At 39.0% G+C, this 11,947-nt stretch overlaps 1 protein-coding gene across 1 annotated transcript in view; it reads left to right on the top strand.

Moving 5' to 3' along the window:
* The first annotated feature begins 6,614 nt into the window (after window positions 1-6,614).
* Window positions 6,615-11,947, top strand: part of LOC310890124 (uncharacterized protein) — a 70,381-nt gene continuing 65,048 nt past the window's right edge. Inside the window, exon 1 of the mRNA XM_083818746.1 lies at window positions 6,615-6,849. The gene's annotated coding sequence lies outside the window, so the exon portion shown is untranslated. The remainder of the gene's footprint in view (window positions 6,850-11,947) is intronic.

Genomic DNA, 11,947 nt, shown 5'->3' with positions numbered 1-11,947 from the left:
TGGTACGGAGCCATGTGGGAGCTGTTCCTGAAGAGCTGCTGCCTGTGGGCAGCCCCCACAGGCTCAGTTCGGGAAGGACGGCATCCCGTGGGAGGGACCCCACGGGGAGCAGGGGCAGAGTGACCGTGGCGGAGTGGCAGAGACGAAGCATCAGGGACTGACCGCAGCTCCCATTCCCCTGTGCTGCTTGGGGTGAGGAGGATAAGAGTGAAGAGTTGGGGAAGTCAGGAATGAAGTTGAGCCTGGGAAGGAGGAGGGCTAGGAGGAAGGTGTTCTGATTATTTTTTAAATTTTTTTTCTTCACTGCTCTACACTGTTATCATTTGACAATAAATTACATTAATCTTCTCCAAATTGAGTATGTCTTACCTGTGATGGTGATTGGTGAGTGCTCTCTCTGTATTTACCTCAAGAGTTTTTTTCCACCATGTTTTTTGCTCTTGTCCTGGTGAGGAGAGGGAGTGTGGTAGTATGGTGGTGGACACCACACAGCTTTATCACAGCACAGTGTGAGAGTGTTTTGAAATGAGCATTTCAAAACATGTTCATTGAATTCATTGCTCTGACTGTAGTTGGTAGGAATGCCCTTAAGAATCAAACATTTTACATAAAAGTAATCTCGCATTCAACTTCAAGCTCTAGGAGGGTACACAGGAGCCAATTACACATTGAGAGTTGGTCTTAAAAGCACACTTGAAGCTACTTTCCTTCCATGATTTGTCAGTGTTTTCATGATGATCAGACTTAACACAGTTGGTTTCATTTTACTGGTAAGCAAATGTTTTAAACCAAGGTTCACAGGGCTTTGCTTTTTTCACATCTTTAATATTTTTTAATAATGACAAAACTCTCATAACTCCATACTCGTGAAGATTTTTACTTAATGTGTTATTTTTGGTTCTATTAATCTGAAAACCCGTTTTTTATTTTTTTTTTCCCTAATTGTACTCTCTCTTGCTCATTTATATTTTCTGCTTTCTCTCCTTTTCCTGTGAAGTTGCACATAACATTATATGTATTTGGGAGTGTCGTTAGTGTCTGAATAAAATCTCAACTCAGGAAAGACATATCAGAGATAAGAAAACAAATCTAAGAGATTTGTCTTGAAGCTACTGAAGCATTGAAAAGTCCTCTGTGTGGAAATACTTACATTAGTTTTTGAATCATGATTTTAAATAAAGTTTACTTCTGATCTCTGTAATTATAAGCTCAGTGCCACAGCGTGTCAGTGAATCAGTGACTTCTGAGACCGCCTTTACAAGAGACAATCAGGTGGTAGTTTTTGCAGCTCATCCTTTGAACTTTTGAAATTCAGCAATAATAACATGTGGTCTGTAAAACTGAATATAAATGCTTTTTCTGTAAGTGGCAACACAGCAATTTGCCTATGTTAAACCTGTAAGGAGCATCATATGGTAGCTTTAAATGTTCAGACTGGTTAAATCTTTAGTAGATTTAAATATTTTCATTTTTTTAAAGTGAAGTACTAGCAGAGGTTATTTTGAACAAAGGAATACTGAGAAAATACGATGCATAGTAACCTTGTTTTGCTGTGCAAAGTCATTTACTGACATATCTCTGAATAAAGAATACAAAGGAAATATATTACATTTGTGCGTTGTCAGTTCCATTGTCATCTGAATTGTACAGCCATTTCTTAGTACTGCCATAGTCAGACACATTTCTGAATTGTAATTGTCAAGAAGTCAGTTTGAATTATTTTTGAGTGAATCTTGCTGAGTGTCTACATTAAACGATTCCACTTTTGAAACTTAGAGGAAAGTGGCCTTGTTTTCTTGGTTGAACTACTTTTATTTTCTGTATTGTCATCCAAGCAAATTTTGCTAGGTTTCATCCAGTGGAAATAATGGTGTATGGTCTTTATGGATACACAGAACTTCAGTGCGATCCATGCAAAATGTCTGTGCAGTTATTTCACTGTGCAACAATGAACTTAGACTATTATTATCATTTTTTCTTTACATGTTATATCTGCAAACAACCACATAGAGTGTTTTGGAAAAGTGCTATTTTGAGCTATCAAGCACATTCCAGTTTCATCAGCCTGTGGATGGACATTTCTTTGTTTTTACTCTGCTATTCATATAGTCCTGGTCTCTGAAGAGATTGTCTTGGTTGCTGTGTGTGGCTGCTAGCAGGATCATCAGTCTGTGGAAGACCTCCAATGTGACAGCTCTCTACTGTGGATTCTTAGAGACACCCAGTCTATCTGGTATTGACTGAATGTGAGCATGCCTGCAGTGAAAACTGAAGCAGAAAACAGGGCAAAGAAGTGAACGTCCTAAAATATACCAGGGTGGGAACAGTGGGCAGTTCACTGAAGCCTTGCACCTATTACAACAAATGGGAAAAATGGCCCATCACCATCTTCTGGGCAGTAGTAAAAATGCTAGCTTGGTGCTTGTCAGCCAGGATTTGACATACTCTGAAACAGAGTGTATCAAGCTCTTCCAAGGTAGACAGGTCACTATAACTGTTAGAGTGAGGAGGAAGGGGAAAGAAACAGGGTTATGGATTATAGCAACAAGTTTGCAAACCCTGCTCATACATGACCGAAGCTTATTTAAGAAGTGCTGATTCAGGCATTGCTTAACAGTTCCTCGAGACAGGAGGTCAGAGCTTTAGCAGTGGCTCATGTAAGAAAATTTTGAGGCACAGCACCTCCTCAATAAGGTATTTCTGAAAATAAGGTAAAGGTGGTGAGCTGTTTAGCTACAGACAGAATTTAGTTCCTTTCTCTAAAATATTTTTATTTGTTAAATATTTGGAAGTCTAAACTTGTGCATTTGCAGCAATTATTTCTTTAAATATTTACTTCTTGTAGCTTTTTAATACTCTTGAATGGTTACTATTTTTGCTGCATCGCCACAAAATCTACAAAGACCATTTCTGACAATGCTTGTGTGTTAAATTTCTACCGTAGGATTATTTATTTATTTTCAGCTTGCTTTTTCAACGCTTGATCCTGGCTGCTGTCAAAATTAAATCACAGCTCATACCTGGCAGGCCAATTTCTCTGGCTTGTAGTTGGATCAATTCATAGTTTCCCCTAGGGACTTTGTCTTTAAAGTAAATTACAGTTGTTTCTGCAGCTTCACTCTCTCTCTTCCTGTCTTTCATATGGAGCTGTAGTGATTGTTCCAAAGCAGCCACTTTAGTAATAATAGTAATTATTATTTTTTGCCTCTTGCTGTATAATGTGTAGCTTTGAGGTTCACAGCCTGATCTTGTGACTCTCCCCACGTGAGTGCGCATATTGCATTTGGTGCTGTTGGTGTATGAGCAAAGGTTGTAGCCCAGGGCTCTTAAAGTATGTAACACTTTGTTATATCTGTAGAGAATATCTGGTGAAATCTAACAGAAATCAAATAAGATTAAGGAACAAAACACAATTGTCAAAATTGCTTCTATATGAGGATGTTCTAGACATGGGTAGAAACTGAGAGTAAAATTGTGTGACACATAAAATACATCTAATATCTTCAGTTCCTGTGAAACATCTTGATAATGTTTTTAAAAGCATGGTGTGTGGAAAAGGGTACGTAATTTCTGCGACATTTTAGCTTACAGTGTGTCCTCTTCATAACTGTCAAAATATGAGCACAAACCTTACTTTTTAAACAGTTTTCTTTCACTTTGTTCTTTCTTTGCAGAAGCAATGCTGCCTGCTGCAGCAGGTTTTGATGCACTTTGCTGATTCTAACTAAGCTATTTAGGAAGAGGTAGTGGCTTCACATAAATTCTTAAAAATTTTACAGAAGAAGCTGTCTGAAAATCTCTAGCTTTCCTGAGCCTTCTTATTTATAGGCATGAAGAAATGTGCAGCAGGTAAACCATTTGAAGTCTTCCAACTGGAGATCTATCTTCTCAGGCAATCAATTCAGTCCCCAGTGAGATGCAAATTGAGATTTAGTGTGATATTCATGAACCAGTTTGCTCATGCCAAAGATGAATATCAATGTGGCACTTTGACACTGTCTCTGTGTACCACATTATTTAAATAATCTTAAAAAAAAAAAAAAAGAGATGATTCTGCTGGAGCGGACAGCAAAATGTGTGCTTTTTTTTTTTTTTTTTTTTTTTTTTTTATTGCCAGGGTTAGCACATGCCTGTAAAATAGTTGGTGCATAATCAGAGACTTTTGTATACTTGGTTAAATTTCACAAGCATGAACATCAGTTAATGTTTATCACTAGATTTAGTGGAGTTTGGGTAAATGTAACTGCTTGGCTTCAGTTGTACAAAAACCTCTTGATGATGTGACCTTTCATCATATTAATGAATTGCCTTTTCAAGAGAAATTGTGTAGTCTGCTTTATAATCATTACCACTTTCACATGTAAAAGACCAAACCAAACCACAACAACAAAACAGCAAACTTCCCTTATCATAAGCCTCACTGGTAGATCATATAATGCTGCACCAAGGCTGAACTGCAAATTTACTCTGAAATTTTTTTCTGAATTTCCATTTTAAGAAGTGAGTAACTACGTGTCTCAGATTTGATTCAGGGATATAACTCAAACAAATCAGCAGAAATTGAGTTCCAGAATTACTTTTAGTAGGACAGGGAGTTAAACATCAAGATCAAATTTCTTTTTGAAGTGGACTTCAAAGTTATTTCAGTAGCTGCTGCTTTCATCAGTTTAGACACTGCTGTGTTTTAAATATGCCCTAATACTATATTAGTTGAGGTGTAAGTGAATTACTGTGTGCTATCCACAGCCTTCATATGAAAGAGGGATACTCCTTTCTTTTGTTCTAGGATGGGCCTAAAGCACTTGACAAGAGAAAAACAGAAGGGGCACAGAACGCTTTGTAAAGTCTTACAAACAAGCTGGGAAGCTTCCAAGAGACTCACGGACTGGTGCTCTAACTTATTCTCCTTGTTACCTGCATAAGTTGGACTGAGCTGGTTAAACTAATGTATATATGGCAAACAGATTTTTTTCATGTGAATTTCTTTGTCTTATGTCTGCAGAGGCACTGTGCAAGTATTCTATGGTGGACCACGGCCCGGGTGGACATGAGAGCACTGTAGCCATATCTATATTGCTCTTTAGTCTGATGTTGAGCCATAGCTTGGCTACTTTTTTCTGCTTCCTTTGCTTTTTAGAGCATTGAAGAAGGATAAGTTCAGAAAGGAATTAAAGACTTGGGTCATGATTCATTTACGCAAAGGAGATACATGGAGGCTATTTTTTTTTTCTTTTCCCAATTTTCAAGCTGAAAAACTGTGAAAAACATGCTTTTATTGGGATTGATATTTAGTGGGAAGGTATCAGCTTTTATTTTAAACTTGGGCACCCTGTTTTAATACTCCTAGAAAATAAAATATTGCTGGAACTGGGATCAAGGGAGCCTTGAACTTTGCAGGCACAGAACGAGTAACAAGTGGTGGAGCTCACATGTTCTGTTTGTTTTAATTTATGGTGCTTCCCTCACTCCTTAGTGATTCAAACCAACAACAGATGTTGTGAGGCTCTGGTAAACGTGGAGATGAGAATTAAAGGAAACAACCTCCGTCTGAAAGGTCACATCAGTCTGTGTAAGATAAAAGAATGCAAGGGTAAATAACATATCTCTTACTCTCCTATGAACACCAACACTGCATTTTTTTTTTTACAGGAGTGGTTTCTTAAACTTTGAAAATGTCACAGATAAAAAATTGTTTGTAAAATTGGTGGTTAGATACTGGACGGGTAGTGGTTATACTGGAAGAGGCATTCACTTTGAAGGAATATAAACACCAATGTCATGAAAAATAGGGCTATGGACATCCTTCAGGGTGAAGCTAGGTGGTGCAGTTGGCTTGCATATCATCTCTCGTCTGCCGGGAATTTTATTTTAAAACAAAACCTAGATTTATCAGCACATGCAAATGAAATAGCCTCTCCCCAGGAAAAGCAGTGAGTTATGGCAAGGAATTTACGCAGTAACTTGTTGCTTCATATCTGCTTATATTACTTATAAGGTTGTTGCTTTATCTATATACTCATCCGTGAGTTTTCACTTCCCTAAAGGGAAGGACGACAAGAAGTACTTTTGTAGGTAGATATTAAAAGACATGTCTTAAAAGTTATGTTTTTAAGTATTTTTTCTTAGTTGTGGAAAACAGATGGTAAGAGGTGAGTGCAATAAGGATGTGCTAAAGCCATTAAATAATACTGTCCTTTTGTAAACATTACTGCTGTGGAACACAGCTTACATGCAAGAAACACCTGACAACAGTATGGTTTCTTAAGCCAAAAGAACAGCTCAGGACAGGGTTCAGGATCCAGGTCCCAGCCCTGGTGCAGCTCCTCTCCACGATCTTGTTTAACTTGCTTATAACTTCCCAGCTGTCTAGAGAGGTATTTATCTGCCTTGCTTGTTGGGAGTTTTCTAGACAATGCTTGTAAAGTGCTTCTTACTGCAATGCTGTGTATAAAAGCAGTTTAACATTTGTTTATTTGACCTAGATCAGCTCTTGGTCACACAGCACATGGAAAATCTGACTCCTTGCCCAGCTGAAGTGCAGACATCAGCAGGCTTCTGCATAACTCTTTGAGCCCTGCTGTGGGCTATTTCTTTGTCTGAGGGAGTTTGTCTAGAGCACTTTTGTACTCTACTTGGGTTGTAAACTTGGGAAGCATTTTCTCTCACTCACAGAGCTGAGTAAGTTCTATAGCTTTGTATTTGCTTGAGACTTTGCATGGCATTATTATTAGTAACATTACAAAAAGAACAACAACAAAAAAGTAAAATGTGCAACTCTAAAGGCTCCAGACCAATATCACTGGATACTTCTGGGACTTATGCTTTGGTGCTGCGTCATTACAAAGTTAGGTAAGACCTAAAATTGTCTACTGCAGGACCTGGTGCAGTCACTAAAAAGGCTACCAGAAATATAAGTGGCTCACTGGATCTGAAAGTAGGTGAGGAAAAAGATAGTTAAAGTTTTAAAAGAATAGTCAGCTTTACAAAGTAAAGAAAAAGTATTTTTTTTTAAAGTAGACAAAGAAGTGTATAAGTGTTTCAATCTTGAATCCAGAATTAAACACTAATTTACATCAAGTAGTGCTGTTTGAAATCCATCCGTGTGTCCTGTTTTATTCCTTGGGATAGATTTATCACTACTTTAGCACTCTAATTTATATAATAATGGTGTAGATAGCCTACAAGAACCCTGGCTGTACTTGGACAACAATCAAATTCTTGGCATGTTGCTACTTCTCTGCCAGTCAAAGCTTAATCCTTTCCAAAAGCAATCTGCACCAATAAGGAATCTGCCCTGCAGGTTCTGCTCTAATTTACTGCTCATTTCAGGCAGCAAGTTCTTTGAAAGTCAAAGGCTGTTTTTTTCTACAGCACTGCAACACTTCTCTCTTGAAATAAGCCGTAAGAAAACTGGCTCTCTCAACGTTCTGCCTATTTTATGACAAATGTTTTTACGCAGGGAATGAGAAACAAACAGGAGAGTCCCCAGATCAAGAAGAGGAAAAGAACACATTTACTTAGCAGAGAACTCAAACTTAGCTGGCTAAGACAAAATAAAGAAGTTTTAAATGGTTGCATACAAAATGTCAGCAGGAAAAATAAAACAAACGAGCTATGTTTGGTACCTGACCTACTGTTCTTCACCCAAATTTTGCAGTAAGTAGTAACTACATCATTTTTTATTATTTTTTAGCACAAGTGAGAGTACACTGTGATGAATTTGCTGAAAAAAATAGCAACAAATCATCTAGCAACAAATCACCATTTTCTGTGACTTTCAACATGAACTATTTTTGAGCTTGGGGTACAAATATGGGTTCTCCACTGTAATCTTGTCAGCACCACTTATAACCTCTCTGTTGTTTTGAGTGTTATTTAATGGGAGCAATAGAGGACACCTGGTGGTGTACATTTTGTGGAATTATTGCCAATTTTGTTTTCTAAACACAATGTTCTCGTGAACTGTGTTTTAGAAGCCCAGAAAGGACTTTGGGCATAGATGTCTTTGCAAGGTTTCCTTGTATGGACAGTATTCCATGATAGACAGTAGTTAAGTTTTTTGTTGCAGCTACAGAAAAAAAATGTGTAGGGAAGGGAAAAGACATCAGAACATAGTGGGATGGAGAGGAGGCAGTGGACGTCTTTCTGACTAGCTTTTCAGGACCTTTCTTGTTCCTTGGATTGGGATGAGAAAGAAACAGAAGTTTATTGCATGATTTTTTTTGGCATTTACTCTGAAACGGGCTGTGCTGTTAGTACTATTTGTATTAATATGGGATTTGTCTCCATCACTTCTGTATATTAGATAACTTGGAATTTTGTCTGGATCTGACTTTAGGAATGTACTGAGGAGGATCTTCCCCCTTAAGTGGAGCTTGAGCGTGGTAACTCTTTTCATCACAATTTTACTGAAATGTGTCAGCAGTAGTGTTGAAATTAGAAGGTACCATTGGTGGCCATCTTATAAACATGAGCTGTGTTCACTGTAAACCAGGACACAGAGCTTATCTGGATATATAGTTGGCTGTGAAAAATTAAGGTGCTAGTCGTGTTGCCTCGGGCTGCAACTGTTTCCTTCTGTGTGCATGGGAAGAAACATTAACACAGCATTAGGAAGAGCACTGCGTTGAAGGACCCCTGTGCCATGGAGATTTTTTATCTTTTTTTTTAGGAGTTGGAGTGTGCTTTTTTCTTCCTAGGTCTGAAATTGGCTGATGTGCTGAAGGGAGAGAAAAGCTATACCAAGCGTTAAGCCACTAAGTGTTCCCATTGCTCAATGTACTCTGCGCCTGGCATAAACTGCAGATTTTGTGGAGTGGTATCTTTCTTTAACAGCATCCAGCTTTTTTTTTTTTTTGTCTTAATGCTGTCAGAGTGGAGGCTGTATGAAGCACTGTGTAATGCAACAATAGATAAAAGCTTTTGTATTGATCCATCCTGAGGCAGCTCTGCAGCAAGGAGTTCTGCAGTGTCCTGAACATTGTCTCAGTGGTCTGTGGGGCTCCTGGCACCCACCTATGCCTTGTTTAAGGGGACCAGAAAAGTGCAGGTCTGCTTTGTGTTTGCTGGAGAGGTGGGGGGTTTCACAGTGCTTTCTGCTTTGCTGTGTTCATTAAAATGGTTGCCTGTGAGCCCTGCTGGAGCTGGGCCTCTTCCATGCCCAGCAGGGGAATCCTGGTTGTCTGAATGGCAGGTAATTAGTAACATACAGAGGCAGTGGCCATTCTGGCTGAGGCATCACCTCTGGAGGTGCCAAAACCAGTGGAAAAAATTAAAATGCTGTCTCCCCTGGTGCTGATTCTAGACCTTACTACAGTGTAAGGTGGGAGGAAGGCCATCACAGCAGGAGAAACAAATAGACCTTCCTAGAGAGGAGTGGTGAAAGCTTAGAGAATATCTGGTGGACTTTCCATGTTCCCTGGGCTTGTGCTAGGGGAAGAAAATATATGCTAAGATACAACTGGTGACTGACTTCTAGAAGTCAGTCCAACTAGCTAGGTACTGTCTGTGGTTTGCCAGGATTATTTTGTGCTTTCCACATACTTTATTTGAATGTTTGGGTATAAATCTTGTGCATTGCTTTTTCTGTTTGCAAAGAAGTGACTTTTTCATTGCCAGAGATTCTGTTGCTGTGCCAAAACTCTGCGTTTGGGAATGTGCTGAGGGCTGCTTCTAGCTTCTGTTTAATTTGTTCTGCCTGTGACAGGTATTGCATGCTCTTACCATAATCCAAAGACTTCAAAAGGCAAATAAATAATTCCTGGTCATGCACATCTTGAGGAAGGTGAGGAGGCAGAGCTTTTAAAGCAATTAAAAAATAATAAATGTTGAGGTAGGGAAAGGAGAGGCAGTCATCCACTATTACCTCTGCCTGACCCTCTTCCTTTCTCTGGATTTCAGTTGAGACTCAAATAACTCTTGGTTCTTCTCTGCTCTTTCTGATTGGAGACTGCCAGTGTGTTCTGCTCAGGACATTCCCAGACTTTATGCAATCTTTAAAGACAGAAATGGCCATTAAATTGTGTAGTTTGACCTCCTGCACAACGTAGCGCATTAAATCTGACCTAGCACAGAAGATGTGCATAAGCCTACCTGGGACCTGGAGGCTTACCGTGCTGTTAGAGACCGCCAGGCATTCTCTGTAGTCGGGTTTCCTCTCAATGCCAGTAATAGCATCTTTTCTTCAGGACTGTGGTTTGGAAACTAGAGTCAATTTTCAGTATTTTTTTTTTTTTTAAGTTCTAGGCAAGAGATAACAAAATATGCCCCTTCATCCTGTGCTAGGTGTTGGGCAGCACAAGGCACAGTGGGAGGCAGATCTGTGCTTCTGCAGGGCACACTCTACAGACACAGTAATTGCTCAGGCAGCTCTGAACCAGGTTTGCAGAGGGAAAAGGGGATGTGGTTGCTGCCGGCTGCTCTGCATAGCACACGACCTGTTCCCAGCCTCTGTCACTTCACTGTTCCCCTGATTTATAGGTTACTGATATTTAAGAATACCATAAAGTGGCTGCTGCTGAATCATCTAAGTATGTATTAAAACTACTAAATCATTATTAATAAATTGCTACATTTATTTTAAGGTTTTGTTTTGAATATAAGTATGTAAAATGTTAATGTCTAAGAGTAAACCCAATAGTTTTGAAGCAAGTACAAGTATTGCAAAGTCAGGTTGTATTAAGTGAAGTTTTTGAGTCAGAAATTTTGGAAATCCTTTGAAAACTGAAGCTTTATTCCTTTAGTTGCAAATGGTAGCCTTGTTTGGAAGTTGATCCCAGAGAAGAGTCACGAAGGTTAAGGATACTGTAGAGAAATCATTGTATTTTGGATTGAAGGATATTTTGGGTTGATTCTATCTGAAACTTTTCTTCTTCCTTTCTCTTACCCTATAAAACATCAATTGTTTAATCCAAATTCAGTTTCTAGTTTTCCCTGTTTTCCTGTACTCACACTCCATGTTTATCAACACGCAAGACCCGACATCCCCAGGCCAGGTAACAATTTTGAGGCTTTATAGGTATAAAGCAATAATCATTATTTCATAATTCACATTGGTCATAGACATGGGATAGAACTGGACAAGAACTCAGTTTGTACCATTGAAGTGATATGAAGCCACAGTGTAATGGGCTATTGTAAAGAAGTGCAATAGTGAATGTTGCTGATGGTATTGTGATCAGGAAACCATAATGGATTGACTTCATCTGGGATTAATTTGTGCTATATTTATTCATTTTTCTGTGGAAACACCTGAACTAGGAGCTGAAACTGCTAAGTTATAACCCAGTGTGTGTAGTTGTGCTCAGTTCTTAATTCACACGTCCTATTTAATCTCATATAGCTTGGATTTCTCTTCTCATTGCAAACTCCTCATAGAACATGCACTTTAAAATACAATGCTAGCACAGACAGCTGTGATGTTACCAATGTTCTGACCTACAGTCTGATGTAATAGTAATGTTAGTTTGCATCTTGAGTCTCTTGCCACTAGACTTTAACCTGTGTGTGACAAGATGTTCAGCAAGAACTCAACAGATCTGCTAGAAACAACCTGGAATGCAGCATGCTTAAAATTAATAGCATTTCTGCTGTTATGTGTCTCCAGACTAGGTAGATACTGCACTGTTTTTCTTAAGGACTGCTTAAAGGACACTGAGATGAAGACCTGCCTCATGAAGAAATTCCTTTTGGTTTGACACCGTGTGGGGACTTTTTAAACTCTGAAGTGAATAATGCCCTGTGCTTTTGTCCAGAAGCAGGGTTTGTCCCCCTTCCATGGTGTCTGTTCTTCAGTAACAACTCCGAAGTGCACAGCTGGTTGAATTTCTTTATGAAGCTTGGTTATGGCTGTTCTGCTCCTGGGCTCTGCTGCCATTTGTAAAGAGGGAGGATGAATGTTACCAGGGTCCCTGGAGTGACTAACCTGAGTATCTGTCTGTTAGCCTGT

Source organism: Anser anser, assembly GCF_964211835.1.
Source record: "Anser anser genome assembly, chromosome: Z".
Taxonomy (NCBI): domain Eukaryota; kingdom Metazoa; phylum Chordata; class Aves; order Anseriformes; family Anatidae; genus Anser; species Anser anser.
Note: the sequence above shows the minus strand (reverse complement) of the source record. Positions and strands in the feature narration are given on the sequence as shown.